General features: G+C 40.5%; 1 protein-coding gene and 1 pseudogene across 2 annotated transcripts in view; one reads left to right on the top strand and one right to left on the bottom strand.

The window, feature by feature from the left end:
- The window catches only part of LOC309495688 (integrin alpha-M-like), a 264,013-nt pseudogene that overhangs the window by 151,431 nt on the left and 87,310 nt on the right, over positions 1–25,272 (top strand). The window contains exons 12-30 of the transcript XR_014211778.1: positions 3,648–3,778; positions 3,888–4,030; positions 5,787–5,937; positions 6,638–6,773; positions 6,881–6,954; positions 7,345–7,474; positions 7,767–7,897; positions 8,007–8,149; positions 8,388–8,538; positions 16,545–16,680; positions 16,761–16,834; positions 17,154–17,283; positions 17,361–17,503; positions 17,776–17,922; positions 18,344–18,535; positions 18,724–18,854; positions 19,110–19,258; positions 19,338–19,504; positions 19,579–19,701. The product of XR_014211778.1 is annotated as an integrin alpha-M-like (transcript). The remainder of the gene's footprint in view (positions 1–3,647; positions 3,779–3,887; positions 4,031–5,786; positions 5,938–6,637; positions 6,774–6,880; positions 6,955–7,344; positions 7,475–7,766; positions 7,898–8,006; positions 8,150–8,387; positions 8,539–16,544; positions 16,681–16,760; positions 16,835–17,153; positions 17,284–17,360; positions 17,504–17,775; positions 17,923–18,343; positions 18,536–18,723; positions 18,855–19,109; positions 19,259–19,337; positions 19,505–19,578; positions 19,702–25,272) is intronic.
- Positions 928–25,272, bottom strand: part of LOC309495698 (uncharacterized protein) — a 58,326-nt gene continuing 33,981 nt past the window's right edge. Inside the window, exon 2 of the mRNA XM_082165506.1 lies at positions 928–1,018. The gene's annotated coding sequence lies outside the window, so the exon portion shown is untranslated. The remainder of the gene's footprint in view (positions 1,019–25,272) is intronic.

Raw genomic sequence — 25,272 nt, 5'->3', positions numbered from 1 at the left:
CTATCTGTCACGACCACCGTCACACACACACTATCTGTCATGACCACCACCGTCACACACACTATCTGTCATGACCACCGTCACACACACTATCTGTCATGACCACCGCCGTCACACACACTATCTGTCACGATCACTGTCACACACACTATCTGTCTTGACCACCATCACACACACTATCTGTCACGATCACTGTCACACACACTATCTGTCATGACCACCATCACACACACTATCTGTCATGACCACCACCGTCACACACACTATCTGTCACGACCACCGTCACACACACTTTCTGTCATGACCACCGCCGTCACACACACTATCTGTCACGATCACTGTCACACACACTATCTGTCACGACCACCGCCGTCACACACACTATCTGTCACGACCACCGTCACACACACTATCTGTCACGATCACCGTCACACACACTACCTGTCATGACCACCGTCACACACACACTATCTGTCATGACCACCACCGTCACACACACTATCTGTCATGACCACCGTCACACACACTATCTGTCACGACCACCGTCACGCACACTATCTGTCACGATCACCGTCACGCACACTATCTGTCACGACCACCGTCACACACACTATCTGTCATGACCACCACCGTCACACACACTATCTGTCATGACCACCATCACACACACTATCTGTCACGACCACCGTCACGCACACTATCTGTCACGATCACCGTCACGCACACTACCTGTCATGACCACCGTCACACACACACTATCTGTCATGACCACCACCGTCACACACACTATCTGTCACGATCACTGTCACACACACTATCTGTCACGATCACTGTCACACACACTATCTGCCATGACCACCGCCGTCACACACACTATCTGTCACGACCACCGTCACACACACACTATCTGTCATGACCACCGCCGTCACACACACTATCTGTCACGATCACCGTCACACACACTATCTGTCACGATCACCGTCACACACACTATCTGTCATGATCACCGTCACACACACTATCTGTCACGACCACCGTCACACACACACTATCTGTCATGACCACCGCCGTCACACACACTATCTGTCACGACCACCGTCACACACACTATCTGTCACGACCACCGTCACGCACACTATCTGTCACGACCACTGTCTCTCTCTCCTTCTCTCGCTCTCTCTCTCTCTCTCTCTCTCTCTCTCTCTCTCTCTCTCTCTCTCTCTCCGTTCTGTAGCCGTTCTTTATTTACCCAAAGAAGAAGGAGGACATGGTTTAATGCATATACAGAGCAGAATAGCAGCCTTTAGGCTTCAATTTGCTCAAAGGCTGTTGACTGGACCAGTGAACTCAAGCTGGAAACACGCTGCTTGTGTCATTTTGCGAGATTTCAGAGGTCTAGACTTTGAGAGATCTTTGTTTTGGTTGAATCCGCAAAAGATGGACTTGTCTAAGTTGCCCATTTTTTATTGGAATCTATTTAAAGTTTGGTCGTTGTTCAAGGTGCAGAGACCCGGCTCTATGACCTCTCTGCATTGGTTACTACAAGAACCTTTGGTTTATGGATCGCGCTTGGATTGGTCAAATGAAAAAACACTCCCTGCAATTTGTGATATTCTTCTTAATGCTGGAGTTTTAACGCTTGGACAATTAATTAAACTGGCTGGACTGAACTTTGAGAATGTTGATGTGGTCGTCAGACAGTTGGGGTTGAAATCGAAACGTATAACGGCCAAATTACTTGGAAAATGGAAGTCACCACTTGCGTCAGAAGAAGTTAAACTGCTGGAAGATTATACTGAAGGGTTAATTACTCCAGATTGCAATGACCCTTTTCCTGATTTGTGTCTGTTGACTGATTTTGAAGAATGTGAAGGTGTTTTTTTACAACCCAACTTGTTGATGTTAATGGGTCTTAATCCAGTGTCTGGAAAAATTTTGTACAAAAACTGTGTCAAAACTCTGAATAAGAAGTGTTTGCATAAAAGAGTTGATATGCCTTGGCGTTCTGCCCTCCATCTAGGGGAGGATGTCAAGCCAGAATGGCGAGCATTATACAAGTCACCTTTGCCAAAAAAAGTGGGTGACTTACAATGGAGGATCCTTCATGGAGCGATTGCCGTGAACGCACTTGTTTCAGTCATAAAGCATGATACTAGCGATGAATGCTCTTTTTGTTTTCAGAAGGAGAACATATTTCATGCTTTTGTGTACTGTAACAGGCTTTTACCATTGTTTCAGGTTTTAAAGAGTTTATTTGGTCGTTTTGATGAGATTTTTTCTTTGGGAATGTTTATTTGTGGATTTAAATACATCCGGAGACGTCGATTTTGTTGTCAATTATTGAATTTTTTACTGGGTCAAGCAAAGAAGGCGATATATGACACTAGAAAAATAAGAATTGAACGCAATTCAAGTGTTAATTTGCAGATTGTGTTTCTTAACCTAGTAAAATCCAGAATTTTAATTGACTTTCAGTATTATAAGGCTATGGGGGATCTTATGTCTTTTGAATTGATTTGGTGTTATAAGGGGGCTCTGTGTGAAATATTTAATGAGAGTTTACAGTTTGCACATGTTTTGGAATGAGTTTTTTGGAATGAGTTTTTTTATGTGTATTTATTTGGATTTTTGATATGTTGAATGTGTATGTTTTTGTATACTCCTGTAGGTAGGAACTGAATGTATTAGTTATGTATGGAATGTATGGTTATTTGTAATAAAGGTGTGTTAAAATTAAAATTCTCTCTCCCTCTCTCTCTCTCTCTCTCTCTCTTCCCCCCCCCCCCCCTCTCTCTCTCTCTCTCTCTTCCCCCCTCTCTCTCTCTCTCCCTCCCTTCTCTCCGCCGCCCCCTTCTCTCTCCCTCTCTCTCTCTCTCTCTCTCTCTCTCCCTCCCTATCTCTCTCTCTCTCTCTCTCTCTCTTCCCCCTCTCTCTCTCTCCCTTCTCTCTCTCTCTCTCTCTCTCTCTGGTGATGATTGACAGGCTCAGAGAGAGTTCAGTTCTTCGGCATGTCTTCTGCTGTGTCGTCTGATGCTGGCGGACGCTTGACTGTAAGTTCAACTGCTTCCTTCATTAGTCACTTCAGTGTTTGACTTCTCATCACTGTCTCTTCTGTACTTGTGTCCATTGAAGAATGGGAAACACTGCAGGAATGTTCTCTGCTTCCTCATTCACTGGAGTCTATGTTTCATCTTTTGTGTGATTTGATCCTCCTGTTGTCTCAGATATTGTGTCTCTTTCTCAGAGCTGCAGTCCGTATCTTCCTCAGGAGTGTGACGGAAACTCGTATCTGAACGTCATCTGCGTCCAGTTCAACAGCCGTTTACAGGCCGTCTCAAACTTTACCGTCGCTTACCAAGGTCTGACGAGTCTGACACAGAAACCAGCGGATAACGACACTTTTAGCACTGAATGCAGTTTAACTATTTCAGTCTTTAATACTGTACACCATGTGTTGGGTTCTTAGTAACATTCCAGTTGGTGTTTATTGACAACTCAATTGAAGACTAAAGACATGATTAAAGACATTATGTTAAATACTTGGAAAAATATGGATTTATTGGCCATCTTGTCAATAATTTATGGTTTGATTGCTAAAAGAAGTTGGCGTAACAGATGTGTTTCCATATCTTGTGGTATTTCTGCAGAATGCACGAAGAGAGAAGTCAATCTGGTGTTTCTCTTTGACGGATCTAAAAGTTTGACATTAGACGATTTTAAAAAGAACAAAGAATTCATTTTAGATGTTATGAAAAAACTTTCAAACTCATCCATAAAGGTAAATCAGCCCAGCACTATTAATGTGGAAATATGGACATGTAATGGTCTCTGGTTTGCTAATGATGTTAACGGCACGTGTGCTTGTTGTTTGTCCTTCTGTGTGTCAGTTTGCTGCTGTCCAGTTTGCAACTACATTCAGGACTGTGTTTGACTTCAACGCGTATAAGGACGGCTCCGCTGAAGACAAACTCATGAAAGAGCCACACATGTACAGTCTCACAAACACACACGGAGCAATCGACTATGTCTTGTGAGTGAATCCTTCATATGCTTATGAATGTTCAGTGAATTTACACTTGCAGAGAAACAGTCTTGAAATGCACATAAATGAAAATCAAAGATGGCTCTTTCTGTAGATTTGCGTTTTTGTTCTGGTTTATCTCATTCTTTAAATAAAAATGTAAAACACACTGGTGTAGAAACTGGGGCTGCAACCATTCCTCGATTAAAGTCGAGTACTCGAAAAATATCCTCGATTGCAGTTTACCCATGTTGAGTACGGGCAAAATACCGGAAGTGGCGCGTTCCCCGGACGAGAATCCTTTACCCTTATTATTACATCGCTGCGATTCAGTTAAATAAATATATGCACTGTTGTTTTCCACAGAGAAGCACGACGCTTTATTGATGTGTGTGCAGATTACATGTTAAAATGACCTCAGCTCTGTTCACAGTAAACGCTGCCCCACGCAAACTCAGTCTCTGCTGTTTGTTTACGGTTCCAATAACGGGCATTTGGGAACGCAAAAAGTCGGACACGGTTTGTGTTTCTTAGTTGCACTGTTGTTATTATCATTTATAAGCATGGAGCGTCTCTTGTATGGAGCTAGAATTGTGTCTTTATTACATGCGAGAAAAAAAATGATCTGAGAAAAAAAATTAAAATTGAGAGAAAAAATGATCACACTGATAGCAAAAAAGCATTTCATGAGAGAAAAAAGAATATTTGAGACTAAAAAAAGTTTTGAGAGAAAGTATTTTCTCATATAACATAAAAAATATGAATTAGATTTTTTTTTTGTATTTCTGAGAAAAAAAATCTCTCTCAAAATACTTTGAAAAAAAAACTCTCAAATATATATATTTTGCTATCAGTGTGAAAACATTTTCTCTAAAAAAGAAAGTGTTTCTCTGGAAACGCTTTTCTTTGCTCTCGATGCAATTTCTTGCTCTCCTGTCAGGATTTTGCTTTCACTGTGAAAATTGTGTCATGGGCGGGGCCACGTTCCTATTGGCCAGTCGGGTGAGCATCGTCTTGTCTTGGGAGTCGAACTGAATCATTACACCATTGTTCGGTTCACCGGCATAGATGCTGCCTCTGCCTGTGTTGTTTATAACGTTCATCTGGGAACGCAGTGTGCGCTGTTTCATTTGTAACGTCACTCATTTGTAAATCTATGCCAGCACAGGAGAATACATTAATATGTTTCTAAATATGCAAATTCTTGTTCATCGCGATCTCAAAATAAAAGTTTAAACCCTCGCTCTGAGTTTGCATGTTTTGATGAACATGTTCTTTATCAAGAAATTACAGCAGCTGTTGCATTTCTATCGCACAGAAGTGACCAAATATTAAAGATTAAGTGGACATTTGAAGTAAATGTTGTCTGGCCAATATTAAACATGGATTTGATCATGCCTAACAAACACCAGGCCTTTGGCGCCCTCTGCAGGCATTGGTTATAACACGCAATGTACAGTTAGTTATGTTTATATTAGTTTATATCATTTATTTTACATGGTATATTTAAACAGTGTTGTTCAATAAAACCCATATGATTACTTTCATACCAATTATTATTGCTTGTTATTATATATTTGTTTTTTTAAGTCAATTTAAAGGCTATTTTTATTACCACAATTTTTTATCCGATTACTCGACCGATGGAATAATCGGTAGAATACTTGATTACTAGAATAATCAATAGCTGTAGCCCTAGTAGAAACAAAAGAGGCACGTTGAGACTGATGTTTGTGTCATTATTTATGATTTATCACATCACCAGAAAGAATCTCCTGAATAGCGTGTCGTCTGGAGCCGATCTCAGCGCTCAGAAAGCCCTGGTGATCATCACAGATGGAGAACCCACTGATTTTGATGATGAAAATGCCCTCAGGAGATGCGATGAGCAAAATATCATCCGCCTCGTCATTGGGGTGAGTTTCCTTATGACCTGTTTAATGTTTGAAAGTCTAAATGCAGTGAATCCTGGCTTGCACTCTTGTAACCGAAGCTGAATGACTTTTCCCATGTAATGGCTCAGTCACAAAACTCTACACAAAAATTCTCTCACTTTACACAGGCTTAACCATGCTCTCATTAATAAAACACAAACATATTGCTAGAACTGCCCGGTCCTGCAGATTTGCCTTATACAACATTAGGAGGATCAGGCTCTTCCTATCAGAGCTACACAACTCCTTCTCCAAGCTCTTGATCTCTCCAGACTGGACTATAGTAATGCTCTCTCCTTCCAGCATCAGTCAAACCTCTGCAACTGATCCAGAAGCTGCTGCTAGAGTGTGTTTATCAAGCCGAGGAGACGCACGTCACTCCTCTCCTCATGTGTGCTGTGCTGGACTAACTGTCTGTGTATTTGTTAGGTTTACTGTGTCATCTGAGGCTAATTGACTGATTGGTGATTAAAATAGTTTTGAGCTGGAAGCTTGAGGTTTGGACAAGTTGGTGTGTAGTTATGAGATTGTGTGTGTTTATAGTTGAGAGAAAATTGAATTGTTAAATGAATTCTGTTAGCAATTGAGAAAAGCAGTGTGAAAAGCCCTAAAGACCTGTTTCAACTCGCATAGTTAAAAGTGTTTTTGCACAGTCAGACTCAATGACAGTTTTGTTTGTCAGGTGGGAAAAGTTAGCTTAGCCAACCTCTATGAACTGGCTTCAGAACCAAAAATACACAACACCTTCTACATTCAAGACTACAATGGACTCCAAGGACTTCTGGACAACCTGCAAAAAAAGATCTACAACATTGAAGGTAAAATGCAAGCGTAAAGAAAATAGACATACTGTATAACGTTTAAAATAAAAGCAGCTAATGAAGAATCCACTGATGATTTAAGAGTTCTTCTTCTGTGGTTTCAGGGTCAAAGGACACACACAGCAAAGACAGACAGAAAGAGTTATCGCAGAGTGGATTCAGTGTCCTCTACCACAAGGTCAGAAATATGACATATATATGGTATATGTCACTTTTTATGATTTATATTAAGGCAGGGTTTCCCAAACTAGGCTCTTGATCCCTTGGGAGTTTGTGAGGGAACTGCATTCATAAAAATGTCAAATTAAAATAAATAAAACATTCGAAAATAGGAAATATTTAAGGACATTTCTGTTTACTTTTATGATGTGATATGATAATCATTTTTGGGTCGCCAATTGGGTTTATCTGCTGCTAAATGTCACAATAAAAACACACACGGACTCTAAGAACTTGCGTACAGCAACCAATCAGATCGCAAGAGCTGTTTTTAAGAATCTCTGGTGATAATTGTATGTAATGAGTCAATATGCTGAGACTGAAGCGGAGACTGCTGCGTTTGTTTCAGGACTCTGTGATTGTGGGTTCGGTTGGATCTAATGACTGGAGTGGATCTCTGTATGAAGTGACGGGATCAGGATCTGGATTTAAAGGGACCGAGATTAAGGATCCATCTGTCAGTAAAGACTCGTACATGGGTGTGTTGAAGCTGTTGGTCCTTCCTTGTCTGATGTGAAGTGTCTGTGCATGTTTTAATGATGCTGATGATGTTCAGGTTACTCTGCTATTCTGGGAATGAGAGGCGGCGTCTCTCTTCTGTTCTCTGTTATTGACAACTCAATTGAAGACTAAAGACATGATTAAAGACATTATGTTAAATACTTGGGAAAAATATGGATTTATTGTCCATCTTGTCAATAATTTATGGTTTGATTGCTAAAAGAAGTTGGCGTAACAGATGTGTTTCCATATCTTGTGGTATTTCTGCAGAATGCACGAAGAGAGAAGTCAATCTGGTGTTTCTCTTTGACGGATCTAAAAGTTTGACATTATACGATTTTAAAAAGAACAAAGAATTCATTTTAGATGTTATGAAAAAACTTTCAAACTCATCCATAAAGGTAAATCAGCCCAGCACTATTAATGTGGAAATATGGACATGTAATGGTCTATGGTTTGCTAATGATGTTAACGGCACGTGTGCTTGTTGTTTGTCCTTCTGTGTGTCAGTTTGCTGCTGTCCAGTTTGCAACTACATTCAGGACTGTGTTTGACTTCAACGCGTATAAGGACGGCTCCGCTGAAGACAAACTCATGAAAGAGACACACATGAACCAACTCACAAACACACACGGAGGAATCGACTATGTCTTGTGAGTGAATCCTTCATATGCTTATGAATGTTCATTGAATTTACACTTTAAGAGAAAAAGTCTTGAAATGCACATAAATGACAATCAAAGATGGCTCTTTCTGTAGATTTGCTCTTTTGTTCAGGTCTGTTAAACACACTGGAGTTGGACATTTGTCGTTCTATAAATTAGAAGTTAAAAACACATTGGTGTAGAAACAAATGTTTGTGTCATTATTTATGATTTATCACATCACCAGAAAGAATCTCCTGAATAGCGTGTCGTCTGGAGCCAATTTCAGCGCTCAGAAAGCCCTGGTGATCATCACAGATGGAGAACCCACTGATTTTGATGATGAAAATGTCCTCAGCAGATGCGATGAGCAAAATATCCTCCGCTACGTCATTGGAGTGAGTTTCCTTAAAGCTCAAGCTTGTCATTTACAGTTTGTGGTGTGTCAGTTTCATGTTCAGAGTCACTGGTAGTTTGATTACTAAGGGTTGAAACACTGTGCCCTTACGAAAAATACGTTTATTCAAGGGCTCTATTGGTATACTTTTAAACTAAAAATAAGAAAGTATACTATCAGTCTACATATTATATACTTCTCAGAAATATACTTAAAATTACTTGACTTATACTGAGTGAAAAGTCCAAGAATATTTGGCCTGTACTTGTATGCTGTAAACTTTTTTACATCGTTTTTCATATACAGTCTTATGAAACTTACATTGTTTGGAAATATTGATTAGAATATTGATAAAAAACATATATGTTTCTAATTCTGGATATCTGAATTTTTGTGTAGGCTAGTCCACTGGTAGTGTATAGGAATTTACTCTAATTCTACTTATCCCCTCCATTGACTGAAATTTCCAGCTATTTTTTTCCAGCTAAATTTCCATGTTTTTACTTTTATACGGTAGGGGGCGCTATATGACACATCTTCTAGTACAGAATGTCCGGATCAAAACACAGGAGAAGAAGAATCTGAAACAAGTGAAGTTTGCTCACGCAAATGTAAAATAACGTGATCATCAAACATTAAACAGCGTGTAAATCAAAACTTCTTAATGTTACCAAATGAAATGTCGAACCCATGAAGAGAAAACGACTGAAGCTTTGGGGGTGTTGGACTCAAACTCCTCCATCTGTGTTTGATCATTCTTCTGAATCTGATCCTTCTGAATCTGATCACATTTTGACAAAAATGGTTTTATGTCCTTTTTTTATGAAAATTATCAACATTCAAGTGTTGATAAAAAAAGATGCATGAAGGTAATAAAATGTTTTTAAAATTAAAGTACAGTTAAAGGTATTTTTCAAGTATAAAAAATAATATCTAGTGCAAAAATAATTCAACAATAAGTATAATGTTATGTTCACTTAAAGAAAACTTACAAGTATACTTGCAGTATAAACAACTAAACTAGTAGTTTACTGAGTACACTTCAGTGTGTACTTTCATAAACTAAAAAAGTACTACTTGTATTAAAATAGTAAACTACTAGTATACTTACAAGTTCCCTTGTAGTACAGATGCATTACAAATGAGAAACCTAGTTGTGTACTTAAAGTTTACTACTCTTACACTTATAGTACACTTAAACGTATACTTTTATATGCTAAAACTACACTGCAGGTCAAACGGCTGAATCTAACAGGACTTCCTGTTTTCGAATGCGCATGCGTCGCGTCTGAACGCGTTGTTGTCTTTGGAGCTCCATCGATTTGATTTATAAATCTTGATTTTATTCTTTAAACTTACAACAAACATTTTCTACTTTACCTCACTGAGAAGCACTACTGCTCAACCCTCATAGTTACAACGCGGACTGTTGAGCAGACGCGTCTCAAGCCTATTAGTGATCCAACGCTGGATACTCCTATAGGTTACGTCCGTGGATCACGGCTGAACGCGTCTTCTCCACACTCACTTACAAATACAATTTTTTAATTTATTTTTCGCCTGTCGTGCGTCTACTCTACACCCGTACCACTAAAAAGACGGATTATATCTAAGACTTCAGTCATAAATTAGTATTAATATTGATAGCATCACTGGTAGCTTCGTTGCTAACTTACTGTCCATCTGTTAAAATGGTGAATATATCAGATGTAAGTAGTCTACCTTTTGGTGCAGGTGAGGACACATTTGAGCTGCACGCACTGCAGTCTGAGCTGGAAGCTGTTGAGAAACAGATCCACGACCTTTTATTGAGACAAGCCGAGCTGATAGACAGGCGGTTAGCTCTTGCAGGGTTCTCAAGTCTCACGCATTGGCCGTGAGACACACGCAATTCAACCAGTTCACACGCTCACACGGCACACCGTGCATTTCTCACGCTGAAAAGGCAATGCCATTGCCAACCAAGTTGTCATGCAAGCTTTATATATAACGTTGTATACGAGGCGCGGGCACACAAAGTGAAGTTTCCTGCCGCCAGCACGTATCTCGGCCAGATTGCGTTCGATAATAGGCAACATAGATGCGCGAACACACGGAAGTTGACGGAACATTCTCGGCCGCCGTACGTTCGTTACTAGGTTACCAACAACATCGCGCGAACACACGTCGTGATGATGGAGAAGGTAAGTTGGAAGAAAGCTCGTCTAACATTTTTAGGCTAGAACATTTAATATATAGCCCATCGTATACATTATTATTGATGCAGTCAAAAACTCTACAGCTACTTTGCAACCAGGCCAGAAGCTTTGGCTCAGTTTGGCTAGCTTACGTTATCTGAAACTAAGGGAAATGTTAGTGGGTATGGGAAGGAATGAAGATGTATTTCTTTTTATTTTAAATACATTTAAATGTATTTATTTTATTTTATTTTAAATTATATATTATTAGTATTTCTAGTTACATTAAGGCTACATACGTATTAAAGCAGAGTGCTCTGGGTAATATATATCCTGTCAAAACATACATTAATCATTGCCATTGCATTTGTATTTTTCAAACACTTAACGTTACAACACAAAACACATTTCATAAGCTGGAGTGTGTACTCTTGTGTACACACAAACACACACCTTAATAATACTCTAATATGCCATTTGTTCACAATGTCCCACCACACAATAAATCATTATACCGTTTCGACTAGACATATTCAAAATGCAAAAATATTTGTTTTTCCAAACTGTTTGGAGCAATTTATTATATTTTTGTAATTTTTGTATAACTTATTTGTAATTTTGAAATATAACATTAAAGAGTATATTTGATGTGATGAATTGCTCTGTCATTTATTAGATTTACCAATTGTTATAATTTCAATTTGTGCGGGTTAATTATGAACATGGGTAAAATTGGGGGGCGGGGACAGATGGGGGCGGGGCTCCATTAGGCTCCTCCCCCAACCACATGTGATCTCACTCCAAGCTTTTGATAAAACTTGAGAACCCTGCTCTTGAAACATCACGCGCCGATGCACACAAATCAGTGATTAACGTTACTAACCCGCTGACTCCGACTTCGTCTACTCCGTGCGTTTCTCAACATCGGTCCCGAGCGCCGAGGTCGCGATCAGCCATGGTCTCGTTCACTCCGGCTCCAACACGCCACCACGAAGCCTGGGTGGTTCCGCAGCGGAAGACGCGAGTCAGGTCTAGACCAAGACTCTCTCTGACCCTCCCGGTTTTCGAGTTATCCACACAAAACCGCTTCTCCCCTCTTCGCGAAACAGAACGCGATGCTGTGATCATCGGCGATTCCATCGTTCGGCACGTACGCGCTACGTTAGGTAAAAGTAAGGTGCACAGTCACTGCTTTCCTGGTGCTCGTGTTTCTGAAATCGCTGCTCGCGTTCCCGAGATTCTGAACGATGACGAGCGCGTCGGAACTGTTGTCCTGCACGCGGGAGTGAACGACATCAGGATGCGCCAGACGGAGATTCTGAAGAAAGACTTCAGGAATCTGATCGATATGGTACGCAGCACATCGCCTGAAACAACGATCATTGTGTCAGGACCGCTTCCCACGTACCGACTAGGGCATGAAAAGTTTAGTAGATTATTCGCGCTAAATGAATGGTTAATGTCATGGTGCAATGAGCAGAAACTGCTCTTTGTAAATAATTGGAATCTGTTTTGGGAGCGTCCTAGGCTTTTCCGTGCTGATGGCTTACACCCAAGCAGATTCGTAGCAGATCTTCTGTCGGATAACATCTCCAAAGTGTTAAATAGCTTTTGACTAGTAACCAAAAGTCCAAATCATAGTCTCTGCTGCACCAATTTAACTGATATAAATACTAGTGTAGAATATTGCATAGAAACCGTGTCTATTCCTCGTTTAGTGAGATCAAATAATAAATCTACTGCAGGATCTAGGAAAAATCTAATTGTTATTAAAACAGAAAACGTTGCTATTAGTAAACAAAAAACAATTTCTAAAGCTAGGTCTTCTAAACATTAGATCACTCACACCTAAGGCAGTTATTGTAAATGAAATAGTCACAGATAATAGCTTCGATGTACTTTGCCTTACTGAAACCTGGCTAAAAACCAAATGATTATTTCGTTCTAAATGAGTCTGCTCCTCCTGGATACTCCTATAAGCACGAGCCCCGTCTGATTGGTCGTGGCGGCGGTGTTGCAACTATCTATAGAGATATTCTCAATGTTACTCAGAAAACGGGTTATAAGTTTATTTCGTTTGAAGTACTTGTTCTAAATGTTACGCTCTTAGATATTAGAAAAACATCCCTATTATCTCTAGCCTTGGCTCCCGTATATAGACCGCCTGGGCCTTACGCTGATTTCCTAAAAGAGTTTGCAGATTTTCTCTCAGACCTATTAGTCAATGTCGATAAAGCATTAATTGTTGGAGATTTTAAAATACACGTAGATAATCCAAATGATGCGTTAGGGGCTGCGTTTACAGATTTATTAAACTCCTTTGGGGTCAAGCAAAACGTCACCGGACCAACTCATCGTCTTAATCATACACTCGATTTAATTATATCACATGGAACCGATCCAACCGATATAGATATTATACCGCAAAGTGATGAAGTCACTGACCATTACATGGTAACTTGCATATTACGTACTGCTGTAATATGTCATGCTGCGCCGCGTTATCAACCAGGCAGAACAATCCTCCCATCCACCATAGATAATTTCTCAAATTGCTTATCTGATCTGTCTCAGCTGCTGCCTGAACCCAAACAAACAGATGAACTAGAAGAACTAACTAGCACTATGAGCACCATTCTCTCTAGAACATTGGATGTTGTTGCACCTATTAGATTAAAAAAGGTCAGAGAGAAAATTAAAGCACCGTGGTACAACAATACTACGCATGTTCTAAAGAGAGAAACCCGTATTTTAGAGCGTAAATGGAAACAAACTAATTTAGAGGTCTTTAGAATCGCGTGGAAAGACAGTATGACGTTATAAAAAGGCCCTAAAAGCGGCCAGGGCTGAGCACCTCCCCAAACTAATAGAAAATAACCAAAATAATCCAAGGTTTTTATTTAACACCGTGGCTAGACTAACAAATAAACAGACGTCACCCGAACAAAATATCCCGTTACTGTTTAGTAGTAATGATTTCATGAAGTTCTTCACTGAGAAAATAGAAAGCATCAGAACCACAATTGTAAACGTTCAATCTTCAATTGCGCCTTATAATTCAGCCTCAATTATCACCCCGCAAGAACAATTACAGTGCTTTACAACTATAGAACAAAAAGAGTTAAATAAACTTATCACTTCATCTAAAACAACAACATGTTTATTAGATCCTATACCAACTAAGCAACTGAAAGAAGTGTTACCTGTAGTGGAAGAGCCTCTCCTCAGTATTATTAACTCATCTTTATCTTTAGGTCATGTTCCAAGAATATTTAAACTGGCAGTTATAAAACCTCTCATTAAGAAACCACAATTAGATCATAATAACCTAGCAAATTATAGACCCATTTCAAATCTTCCATTTATGTCTAAAATATTGGAAAAAGTGGTGTCCGCTCAATTGTGTTCTTTCTTGCAAGAAAATGATATATATGAAAAGTTTCAGTCAGGATTCAGACCGCATCATAGCACTGAAACTGCGCTCGTTAAAATCACAAATGATTTACTTTTAGCTTCTGACCAAGGCTGTATCTCAATACTAGTTTTACTTGATCTTAGTGCTGCGTTCGATACTATAGATCACACAATACTCTTAGATCGACTACAAAATCATACTGGTGTTCAAGGACAAGCATTAAGCTGGTTCAGATCATACTTATCTGACCGCTACCATTTTGTCTATTTAAATGGAGAAAAATCGATCATAACTCCAGTAAACTATGGAGTGCCGCAGGGATCTGTGTTAGGCCCTCTATTATTCTCAGTATATATGATGCCACTTGGAAATATTATAAGGAAACATGGAATTAGTTTCCATTGTTATGCTGATGACACTCAAATATATATTTCATCACGGCCAGATGAAAACGCTAAATTATCCAAATTGACAGAGTGTGTTAAAGATATAAAAGATTGGATGACGCGTAATTTTCTTTTATTAAATCCAGGCAAAACAGAGGTACTACTTATCGGTTCAAAAAACCGCCCACAAAACCTCTCGCAAAACAACTTTAATATAGTAGGATGTCCTGTTACTTTATCCTCTACAGTAAAAGACCTGGGTGTTATACTCGATTGCAACCTGTCTTTCAAAAATCATATTTCATATGTTACAAAAACCGCCTTTTTCCACCTTAGAAACATTGCTAAGCTACGTAATATGCTATCAGTTTCTGATGCAGAAAAGTTAGTTCATGCATTCATGGCCTCGAGACTAGATTACTGTAATGCTTTATTAGCTGGTTGTCCTGCATCCTCAATAAACAAGCTACAGTTAGTCCAAAATGCCGCCGCTAGAGTTCTTACTAGATCAAGAAAATATGATCATATAACACCGATTTTATCACTGCATTGGTTACCTATAAAGTTCCGTATTAATTACAAGGTATTGCTACTGACTTATAAAGCCCTAAACGGCTTAGCTCCAGTCTATTTAACGGATCTTCTATCGCCCTATAATCCATCGCGCTCTTTAAGATCACTAAATTTAAGGCTTTTGGTCATACCTAGGATATCCAGAACCACCAAAGGAGGGAGAGCATTTTCACATTTAGCTCCAAAACTCTGGAATAGCCTTCCTGATACTGTTCGTTGCTCAGACTCGCTCTCCCAGTTTAAAACTAGATTAAAGTCGCATCTCTTCAGCCAGGCATTCATATAATATTTTTAATCTTACAGTTCAGATTACAATCCGGCCTCTAGTTAATAAACGCCAGAGGAGAACTGGCCCCCGACTGAGCCTGGGTTCTCCCAAGGTTTTTTTTTCTCCATTGGGTCACCTGATGGAGTTTTAGGACACCATTAGGTCACTTGATGGAGTTTTTCAGTTCCTTGCCACTGTTGCCTTTGGCTTGCTCAGTTGGGGATATTCTGGGGATATCTAATTTGATTTTATCAATAAATTCCACTAGAAACAAACCTTGTTGTATTATTTTAATTTAATACTGTGAAGCTGCTTTGATACAATCTGTATTGTGAAAAGTGCTATACAAATATACTTGACTTGACTTGACTTAAAAGTGGGCCAATTTAGTCCCAAGCAGTATTGAAATAGTACACTTACAAGTTTGTACATAGACATTGTAGTAGACATTGATATTAGTAGACTTACTACATAAAGTATACTTAAAAATATACTTGAACCTTACTTAAGTATACTTCATAAAATTAACTTGAAGTATACTTATTTTTAAGGGTGACTCTGTGGTTTGTTTGAGCTGCCTGACCAGCCCGTTCTCATCCCAAGGCGTCATATACTGATTTCGTCTACATCCAACGCACATGGTCCCCTTAGCTTCAATATGAGACGCAGATAGATATGGGCCAGAAGGCACCTTCTAGCGGTCTAACCCTAACCCTACCCCAGACCTAAATCTACCCATAACCGAACAAAGCTCTGTGCGTGTCATATTGACGCTAAAGGGTGCCATGTGCGTTGTATGCAGACAAAATGTCAAAAGTGTCAGTATATGACGCCCTAGGATGAGAATGCGTTGGCCTGACATGTGAACTTGTCAAACAAACACGTGAGGTTTTGGCGGGAATATCTGATTGACTGACCAATGGCAAACTAGGAGAGTGTTCAAGAAACCTGTCTGGAAACAGTCATTATTTGTGTAATTTGGTGTCTCTAGTTGTGCACAAATGACACACTTCAGCTTTAAATGACAAGAGCTACAAGCACTAATTTATATCAGATTTATCACAGTTTGTTTCCATTTTTCAAGAACAAACATAAATAAATTATGTTTTACATATTGGTCTGTTTCAATTCATATGTTATCAAAAGTGTTTTTGCACAGACAGACTTAATGACAGTTCTGTTTGTCAGGTGGGAAAAGTTAGCTTAGCCAACCTCCATGATCTGGCTTCAGAACCAAAAATAAACAACACCTTCTACATTGAAAACTACAATGGACTCCAAGGACTTCTTGACTACCTGCAAAAAAAGATCCACAACATTGAAGGTAAAATGCAAGCGTAAAGAAAATAGACAGCTAATGAAGAATCCACTGATGATTTAAGAGTTCTTCTTCTGTGGTTTCAGGGTCAAAGGACACACACAGCAAAGACAGACAGAAAGAGTTATCGCAGAGTGGATTCAGTGTCCTCTACCACAAGGTCAGAAATATGACATATATATGGTATATGTCACTTTTTATGATTTATATTAAGGCAGGGTTTCCCAAACTAGGCTCTTGATCCCTTGGGAGTTTGTGAGGGAACTGCATTCATAAAAATGTCAAATTAAAATAAATAAAACATTCGAAAATAGGAAATATTTAAGGACATTTATGTTTACTTTTATGATGTGAAATGATAATCATTTTTGGGTCGCCAATTGATGTTACATTTGGGTAAATATATATATATATATATGTATACATGTATATGAGTCAATATGCTGAGACTGAAGCGGAGACTGCTGCGTTTGTTTCAGGACTCTGCGATTGTGGGTTCGGTTGGATCTAATGACAGGAGTGGATCTCTGTATGAAGTGACGGGATCAGGATCTGGATTTAAAGGGACCGAGATTAAGGATCCATCTGTCAGTAAAGACTCGTACATGGGTGTGTTGAAGCTGTTGGTCCTTCCTTGTCTGATGTGAAGTGTCTGTGCATGTTTTAATGATGCTGATGATGTTCAGGTTACTCTGCTGTTCTGGGAATGAGAGGCGGCGTCTCTCTTCTGTTCTCTGGGGCGCCGCGGGCCGAACACAGGGGTCTGGTGACCCTCTTCACCAAGAATGAAAGCACATGGACAGTGACGAGGAACATCACCGGAGAACAAGTTAGTGTAGAAGAACCCTCTGACACGATATTAACACTCTCCATCAGCGAGAGAAGGGCTTCCCAAACCCTACGGAAGAAGCAACCACTTAGAAACACTCTTGCAAAACCATTGAAACCATCTCGAAAACCTCACCGGCCACCTACCAACCACTCAGTACCTGTATAGCAACACCCTAGTAACCACCCCCTATCAACTGCAATTTGTGAACATCAGGTTATTAAGATCATATGCTAGAATGCAATTACATTTTGATTAATTTTTGGCATCAGATTGGCTCGTATTTTGGCGCGTCTCTGAGTCTGTTGGATGTGGACTCGGATGGAGAGTCAGATTTCCTTCTGGTCGGAGCTCCGTCATTTCACCAGTCTTGGCCGAGGGCAGAAGGGAGGCTGTACGTCTACACTTTATCAGAGGAGGTATGGACAGATTCACAACATTCTCCATTAGTAAGTACAGTGTGGTTAATGTTCAGCACCTGTGGCTGGAAGGTTGCTAGTCATCACCATTAAGTTACTCCAGTGCAGTGATGGACAACTTCAGTCCTGGAGGGAAACTGTCCTGCAGAGTTCAGCTCCAACCCTGATAAAACACTCTCCTGCCTGGAGCTGTCAAGTTATCCTGAAGACACTGATTAGCTGGTTCAGGTGTGTTTGATTAGGGTTGGAGTTGTTGATAATGGCCCTTAAGGAATGAAGTTGTCCAACCCTGCTCCGAGAGGATTGCCATTGTAATAGGTTCCCGGTGATGGACTATCGCATTAAAGTCATGGAAATACATTGTTTTGGCCCTGGTCCTCTGCAGACGAATAAAGACTCTGTTCTCTTTCTCTCTCTGTAGTATTTTCAGAAGACACTGAACGAGTCAAACACCGGCAGATTTGCTGCATCTCTGGCTTCACTAAAGGACCTGAATGGGGACGGCCTGTCAGATGTGGCAGTCGGGGCGCCGCTTGAGAACGAAGGGGAGGGAGTCGTCTACATCTACCTGGGCGACAGGACACATGGAATAAACACCGAACACGCTCCTCAGGTGAGAGTCTGCTTTAGTTCCCTCAATCCCAAACACTGTGTTTGTGCCCAGTTTAACCCAGAATCCCAGAAGAGCCCAATGTTCTCAGATAAACAGACAGACATGGCAGGATAAACGTGTACAATGATGAACCGCTCTAGCTCTGCGTGTGTGTGTGTGTGTGTGTGTGTGTGTGTGTGTGTGTTTAGCGGATCCCAGCGCACTCGGTTCTGCCCGGTCTGCAGCAGTTTGGAGTGTCTCTGTCCGGTCAGATGGACATGAGCGATGATAATCTGACAGATGTCGTGATCGGAGCTAAAGGAGGGATCGTGCTGCTCAAGTAGGACATTTCACAACACATTCACAAAATAATGGACAGATTCTCTGACAGTCTAAACACGAGGTTTCAGTTATGAACTCTGGCTCTGATTGAGTATAGTCACTTCAGTGGCCAGTTTGTAATTGAACCTTTAGTTTGGAGAAGTAATGCAATGATTTGAAGAAACTAACTATCAGTTTGAGTTGGTCAAGTTGTTGTAGGCCCAGTTAGTCTCACTGTATCATTAGATATTCACTCTTTTCTCTCTCTTCTTAGGGCTCGGCCTGTGATGTCTGTATCTGCGCAGCTCAGTTTCAGTCCCAATGAAATGAGTCTGAACGACTTTGAATGCCCGAGTGACAAAGCATTTCATGCGTTTAATCTCACTTCGTGTTTCACCGTGATTGAGCGGACCAGTAGCATTGGTAACGTCAAAGACATCTCAGAGTCTCTGTCACATGAAGAGCATGGCCTCCGTATGTCTTACCCTCTCATCTCTCTCAGGATCTCTCGAGAAGAACCTGAATGTTTCTCTGAACCTGAATGTGGATGTGATGAGAACAATCAATCGAGGATTCTTTGATCAGAGTGATCCATCATCCAGGACTCTGCAGAAGTTTGTCCTGCTGGATTCTGGGAGCCCCTGTTTCAGATTCCCAATCTTCATGCCGGTACGCTTCATCTATCACAGCTTCAGCCAATCCCAGCAGCTTCGGTTTAACAGCAAATGTTGTGTTTGTTTTAGATCTGCATTAGAGACACAGTGTCTCCGCTAAAGATACGAATGAATTTCTCACAAACCGAGATGCTTTCTGGAAACTCCATGGCTATCCTCGACATCCACAGCAGGACAGAGGAGTATGTCGAGGTGAGCTGAGCTTCTGACATCACAATTTATACACTCTAGGCTTGTTAAATTCATGTATTTCTCTGTCTAGAAATATCACGTCCTTCAGCTTTTCTGTATGAAGTTTCTGCAACATTCAAAAGCTCTATGAAAGTTTCTGTTTTGTATGTGACTAGGTGCCGTTTCAAAGGAACTGTGATTAAAACAACTGCTCTGTGGCCGATCTGAAGCTGAACTTCAGTTTTACGTGAGTAACAACCGATAAATAAATCAGACATGATACTAATGTTAAATGTCTGTAAATGCTTCTGAATATTTCCATTCTTCTTGATTTGAAATAAACATGAGAATGTGATGAAGGTTCTGCGTTTGGTTTGTTCTTCAGGAACGACACGTTAGTGGTGGTGAATCAAGCTCATCTCACTGTCCTCGTATCGCTGGCCAACCCAGGCGACGACTCCTTCAACACCAGCATAGTGCTGCACTACCCAGAAGGCCTCTCGCTCTCAAAATTTGACACCGTTAAGGTACCGCTGTCCACACATCAAACTAAGGACTGTCAAAAACTGAAAAAAACTTCTGAAAATGCTTTTGGCATTAAAATCTAATTATCAGCTGAAATATACAGTACCTATATACAGCAATATATATAATTGACTGATAAACTCTCAACAGACAACACACAATTGATCAGATTTCATTCTGCTACTCAAATGAGTCTTGTCACTTTTTAACCCTCGTGTTATGTTGGAATTCTGTGCACTCCCCTTATGGTCCGGGTCAAATTGACCCTAATTGGATTCAATACAATTCCTCAAAAACCACACTATGAAAAACAACAAAGATTCAGGTACAAACTGTAAACTTTTAATATCAACATTTGTCAAATATTCCAAAAAATATATATCTGAAGATATGATTTAATGAAAATGTTTTTTAACCATTTTTTAAAACTGTTTTGTTTTGACAAAATTTGAATATACATTATATTTATATATATTTGAATATACTTTTTTTTTTTTTTTTTGCTTAGAACATCATAACTGAACAATTAATCAATTATTCTGAGCTCATTTTTTCTGCTGTCTATGTCGAAGTCTCAAGATATTTCAGATATCTTGAATATATAAATGAGAGCTTATTTTACTATCTGTGTCTGTCAAAGATTTTCATTTGTAATTTGCAATTAATTCTGAACACCATGATTTAGCTTTTTCAAGTGTTTGGTTTGGGTTAGAGCACTTTTAGATACACTTACACTTTAGAACTGGAGTTTATGCCCTGACATACATAAAATAAATGTTTTTATGTTGTGTCTGTACAGTTGCTTTTGAATAGCTGCCTATGATGGTCAGATTGACCTGCGAACATCACAAACGTAATAGTAATTTTGTTTGTATATGTCAAAAAAAAAAACACCAGCATGTTGAAACTTTGCATGCATGTTCATGATGATAAATGAGAAAAAGTCACAAAATATCAAGAAAAAAAACATAGGTTAACCAGTATTTCCAGCAACTATAAAATCTAAACGGGTCAAATTGACCCGCAACATAACACAATAAAAATAAAGTATAATAAAGTATTTTTAGTAAGCAAATGAAGGTGAAGATGTTTGTATGGAAGGATATGAATATTGTTAACAATCTTTAATGTTCTAGTTGTATGGTAATGTTTTCTTGAGGATTATTGTGTGTTCAGTATGCTTAGTTTAATGATCTTCAGCTTGTGATGTAAAGCTGGTCCTCATCTTGTTATTCTAAGGCTGAATCCCAATTCTCTGTCTTACCCCTTCCCCTTCCCCTTCGCTTTCCCCTTCCCCTACCCCTTCCCCTTCGCTTTCCCCTTCCCCTTCCCCTTCCCCTTCCCCTTCCCCTTCCCCTTCCCCTACCCCTTCCCCTACCCCTTCCCCTTCCCCTTCCCCTACCCCTACCCCTTCCCCTTCCCCTTCCCCTTCCCCTTCCCCTTCCCCTTCCCCTACCCCTTCCCCTTCCCCTTACCCCTAGCCCTTGTCCCTCGAAACCGAGTGGTAAGTGCTAGGGGTGAAAACATACCCCTATGAAATGAGACACCACTTGGTTACGTCATCATACATCGTTACTAATATTTTTTATACACACTGCATGGTGTTTTGTATATCTGTTTCAGTTATCACTGTTTTGAATGTCACTGATGTTCAGAAACACTTTCTTTGTTAACAAAAATCTGTCTTTATTGGCCAATAAAGTAAACATAACAGGCAAAAAAATCGGATCATATTTTGATCTTAGAAACTTCAACTCGTTTTCATCCCGAAAGTGGATCAGCTGCCGGGTTTCCTCCTCCTGCGTCCCTGTGTGATACAGGACAGTATATGTAAAGCACGTATCGATGTCTCCAGGGTTACCATGCAACGTCCTCTTTGTCCTGGACATGTCGCCTGGATTTCGGGATCACCCAAAATGTCCAGGATTCGGCTTTTGCTTTCTGCCGTCGCTATTCATTATGTTTACATGCACAAGGTGTTGTTTCAATCGGACTGAATTCATTCAAATCGGTGAATCTGAATGTAGTGTTTAACTTACATGAACGCTAAACAAGTGATCGGTTTACGTGCGTTTTAGCATTGCTTAAATTCCTGTGTTTTCGTATCAGTCGGGATCCGTTTGAAGCTGAACGCATGACCTGCAAAGCTGGCACATACGTGTCAGTGTCAAATAATGTACACATAATGAATGACGAATGTAGAAAGCAAAAGCCGAATCCCGGACATTTTGGGCGATCTCGAAATCCTGGCCAGACATGTCTGGGGAAAAGAAAATTCACTGCTTATACAGGTCCTTCTCAATAAATTAGCATATTGTGATAAAGTTCATTATTTTCCCTAATGTAATGATAAAAATTAAACTTTCATATATTTTAGATTCATTGCACACCAACTGAAATATTTCAGGTCTTTTATTGTTTTAATACTGATGATTTTGGCATACAGCTCATGAAAACCCAAAATTCCTGTCTCAATAAATTAGCATATTTCATCCGACCAATAAAAGAAAAGTGTTTTTAATACAAAAAAAAGTCAACCTTCAAATAATTATGTTCAGTTATGCACTCAATACTTGGTCGGGAATCCTTTTTGCAGAAATGACTGCTTCAATGCGGCGTGGCATGGCCGTAATCAGCCTGTGGCACTGCTGAGGTGTTATGGAGGCCCAGGATGCTTCGATAGCGGCCTTAAGCTCATCCAGAGTGTTGGGTCTTGCGTCTCTCAACTTTCTCTTCACAATATCCCACAGATCCTCTATGGGGTTCAGGTCAGAAGAGTTGGCAGGCCAATTGAGCACAGTAATACCATGGTCAGTAAACCATTTACCAGTGGTTTTGGCACTGTGAGCAGGTGCCAGGTCATGCTGAAGAATGAAATCTTCATCTCCATAAAGCTTTTCAGCAGATGGAAGCATGAAGTGCTCCAAAATCTCCTGATAGCTAGCTGCATTGACCCTGCCCTTGATAAAACACAGTGGACCAACACCAGCAGCTGACATGGCACCCCAGACCATCACTGACTTACCCCTTTTCCACCAACAAGAACCGGGTGCTGGTTCAGAGCTAGAGCTATTGCCAGTTCGGAGTTGGTTCGACTGGCGAGCTTACTAAGAACCGGTTTGCGTTTCCACCGGCCAGAGAGCCACAACAGAGCTATATCTTACGTCACTGCATACGTATCATGTTGCCCATCAACGCTAGTGCGGCAGCCACCAGACTTGTTCGAGATGCATCGGCTTCCCGCAGAACGATCAGCACATGAAATCAAAGCACTGCGAAAGCGATCAAAAAGCACAAGGAGTCGTATGATCTCCAAACACTCCCGCAGCTCTGATCGGTCCACGCTGCTCCGATGCATCTCGAACAAGGCATCAACAATAATAGACGTTGCGTTACTATGGATGCTCATGGGTTTGCGAAAATAAATCGGCATCCAAACACGGTGAGTCCAACGCGTCCGTGCAGCTCGCCGTAACTTACATAGACGGATATTATAATCGAGCCGCTATTAGCTCGACTAGCTGCTATTTAAAAATGGCGGTCACAAGTTTCTCTTCAGTCTTGTTGGCCACGATAACCCCGCCCCCAGCCTCTGACGCAAGCGGTTCTTTCTTGGCTCCGTTCTAGACCCTGCAATGATTTGGTGCTACTTAAGAACCAGTTTTACTGGTTCGGAGCTGGTGCTTTGGCGGTGGAAAAACAAAGAACCGATTTGAAACTAGGCTCTGGCTCCGAACCAGCACCAGCTCTGCCTTGGTGGAAAAGGGGTAACTGTGGGTACTTGACACTGGACTTCAGGCATTTTGGCATTTCCTTCTCCCCAGTCTTCCTCCAGACTCTGGCACCTTGATTTCCGAATGACATGCAAAATTTGAGCAACCACTGAGCAACAGTCCAGTGCTGCTTCTCTGTAGCCCAGGTCAGGCGCTTCTGCCGCTGTTTCTGGTTCAAAAGTGGCTTGACCTGGGGAATGCGGCACCTGTAGCCCATTTCCTGCACACGCCTGTGCACGGTGGCTCTGGATGTTTCTACTCCAGACTCAGTCCACTGCTTCCGCAGGTCCCCCAAGGTCTGGAATCGGTCCTTCTCCACAATCTTCCTCAGGGTCAGGTCACCTCTTCTCGTTGTGCAGCGTTTTTTGCCACACTTTTTCCTTCCCACAGACTTCCCACTGAGGTGCCTTGATACAGCACTCTGGGAACAGCCTATTCGTTCAGAAATTTCTTTCTGTGTCTTACCCTCTTGCTTGAGGGTGTCAATGATGGCATTCTGGTCAGCAGTCTTACCCATGATTGCGGTTTTGAGATATGAACCAGGCTGGGAGTTTTTAAAAGCCTCAGGAATCTTTTGCAGGTGTTTAGAGTTAATTAGTTGATTCAGATGATTAGGTTAATAGCTCGTTTAGTGAACCTTTTCATGATATGCTAATTTTTTGAGACAGGAATTTTGGGTTTTCATGAGCTGTATGCCAAAATCATCAGTATTAAAACAATAAAAGACCTGAAATATTTCAGTTGGTGTGCAATGAATCTAAAATATATGAAAGTTTAATTTTTATTATTACATTATGGAAAATAATGAACTTTATCACAATATGCTAATTTATTGAGAAGGACCTGTAGTTTAGTTAAAACTGTAGACATGGAGTCCTTTCAAGGCCAGTCTGAGAAATGTGGGACTGATTGTGCAAAACAGCAATGTATCGTTAGCATAGCCTAGCGTAGCAGACTAGCGATTTTTAAAAACGTTTAAAAACATTTCAATTAACAACATGGTTGCAAATATATATGTGCATGACTGTGTAGAGCACAAAACAAGACTGTCATAATTTTTCAATCAATCATTTAAGCCGAAAAATACTTACATTTATGGGACTCTCTTGATGGTATGCCCGCCATTGTTGCCGGTTGCGCAGTGCATTCTGGGTACCCCTTGGTTTCAAGTAAGCTCGCGAAAATTCTTGGTTTTAAGGGGTATCTACCCCTTCCCCTTAGCCCTACCCCTAGATCAAAATGAGAATTGGGATAGCCCTTACTCTCACGTGAGCGTGAAAAACTAAGGGGAAGG

This window comes from Leuciscus leuciscus, assembly GCF_965113295.1.
Source record: "Leuciscus leuciscus genome assembly, chromosome: 3".
Classification (NCBI taxonomy): Eukaryota; Metazoa; Chordata; class Actinopteri; order Cypriniformes; family Leuciscidae; genus Leuciscus; species Leuciscus leuciscus.
This window is presented reverse-complemented; position numbering and strand designations above follow the sequence as displayed.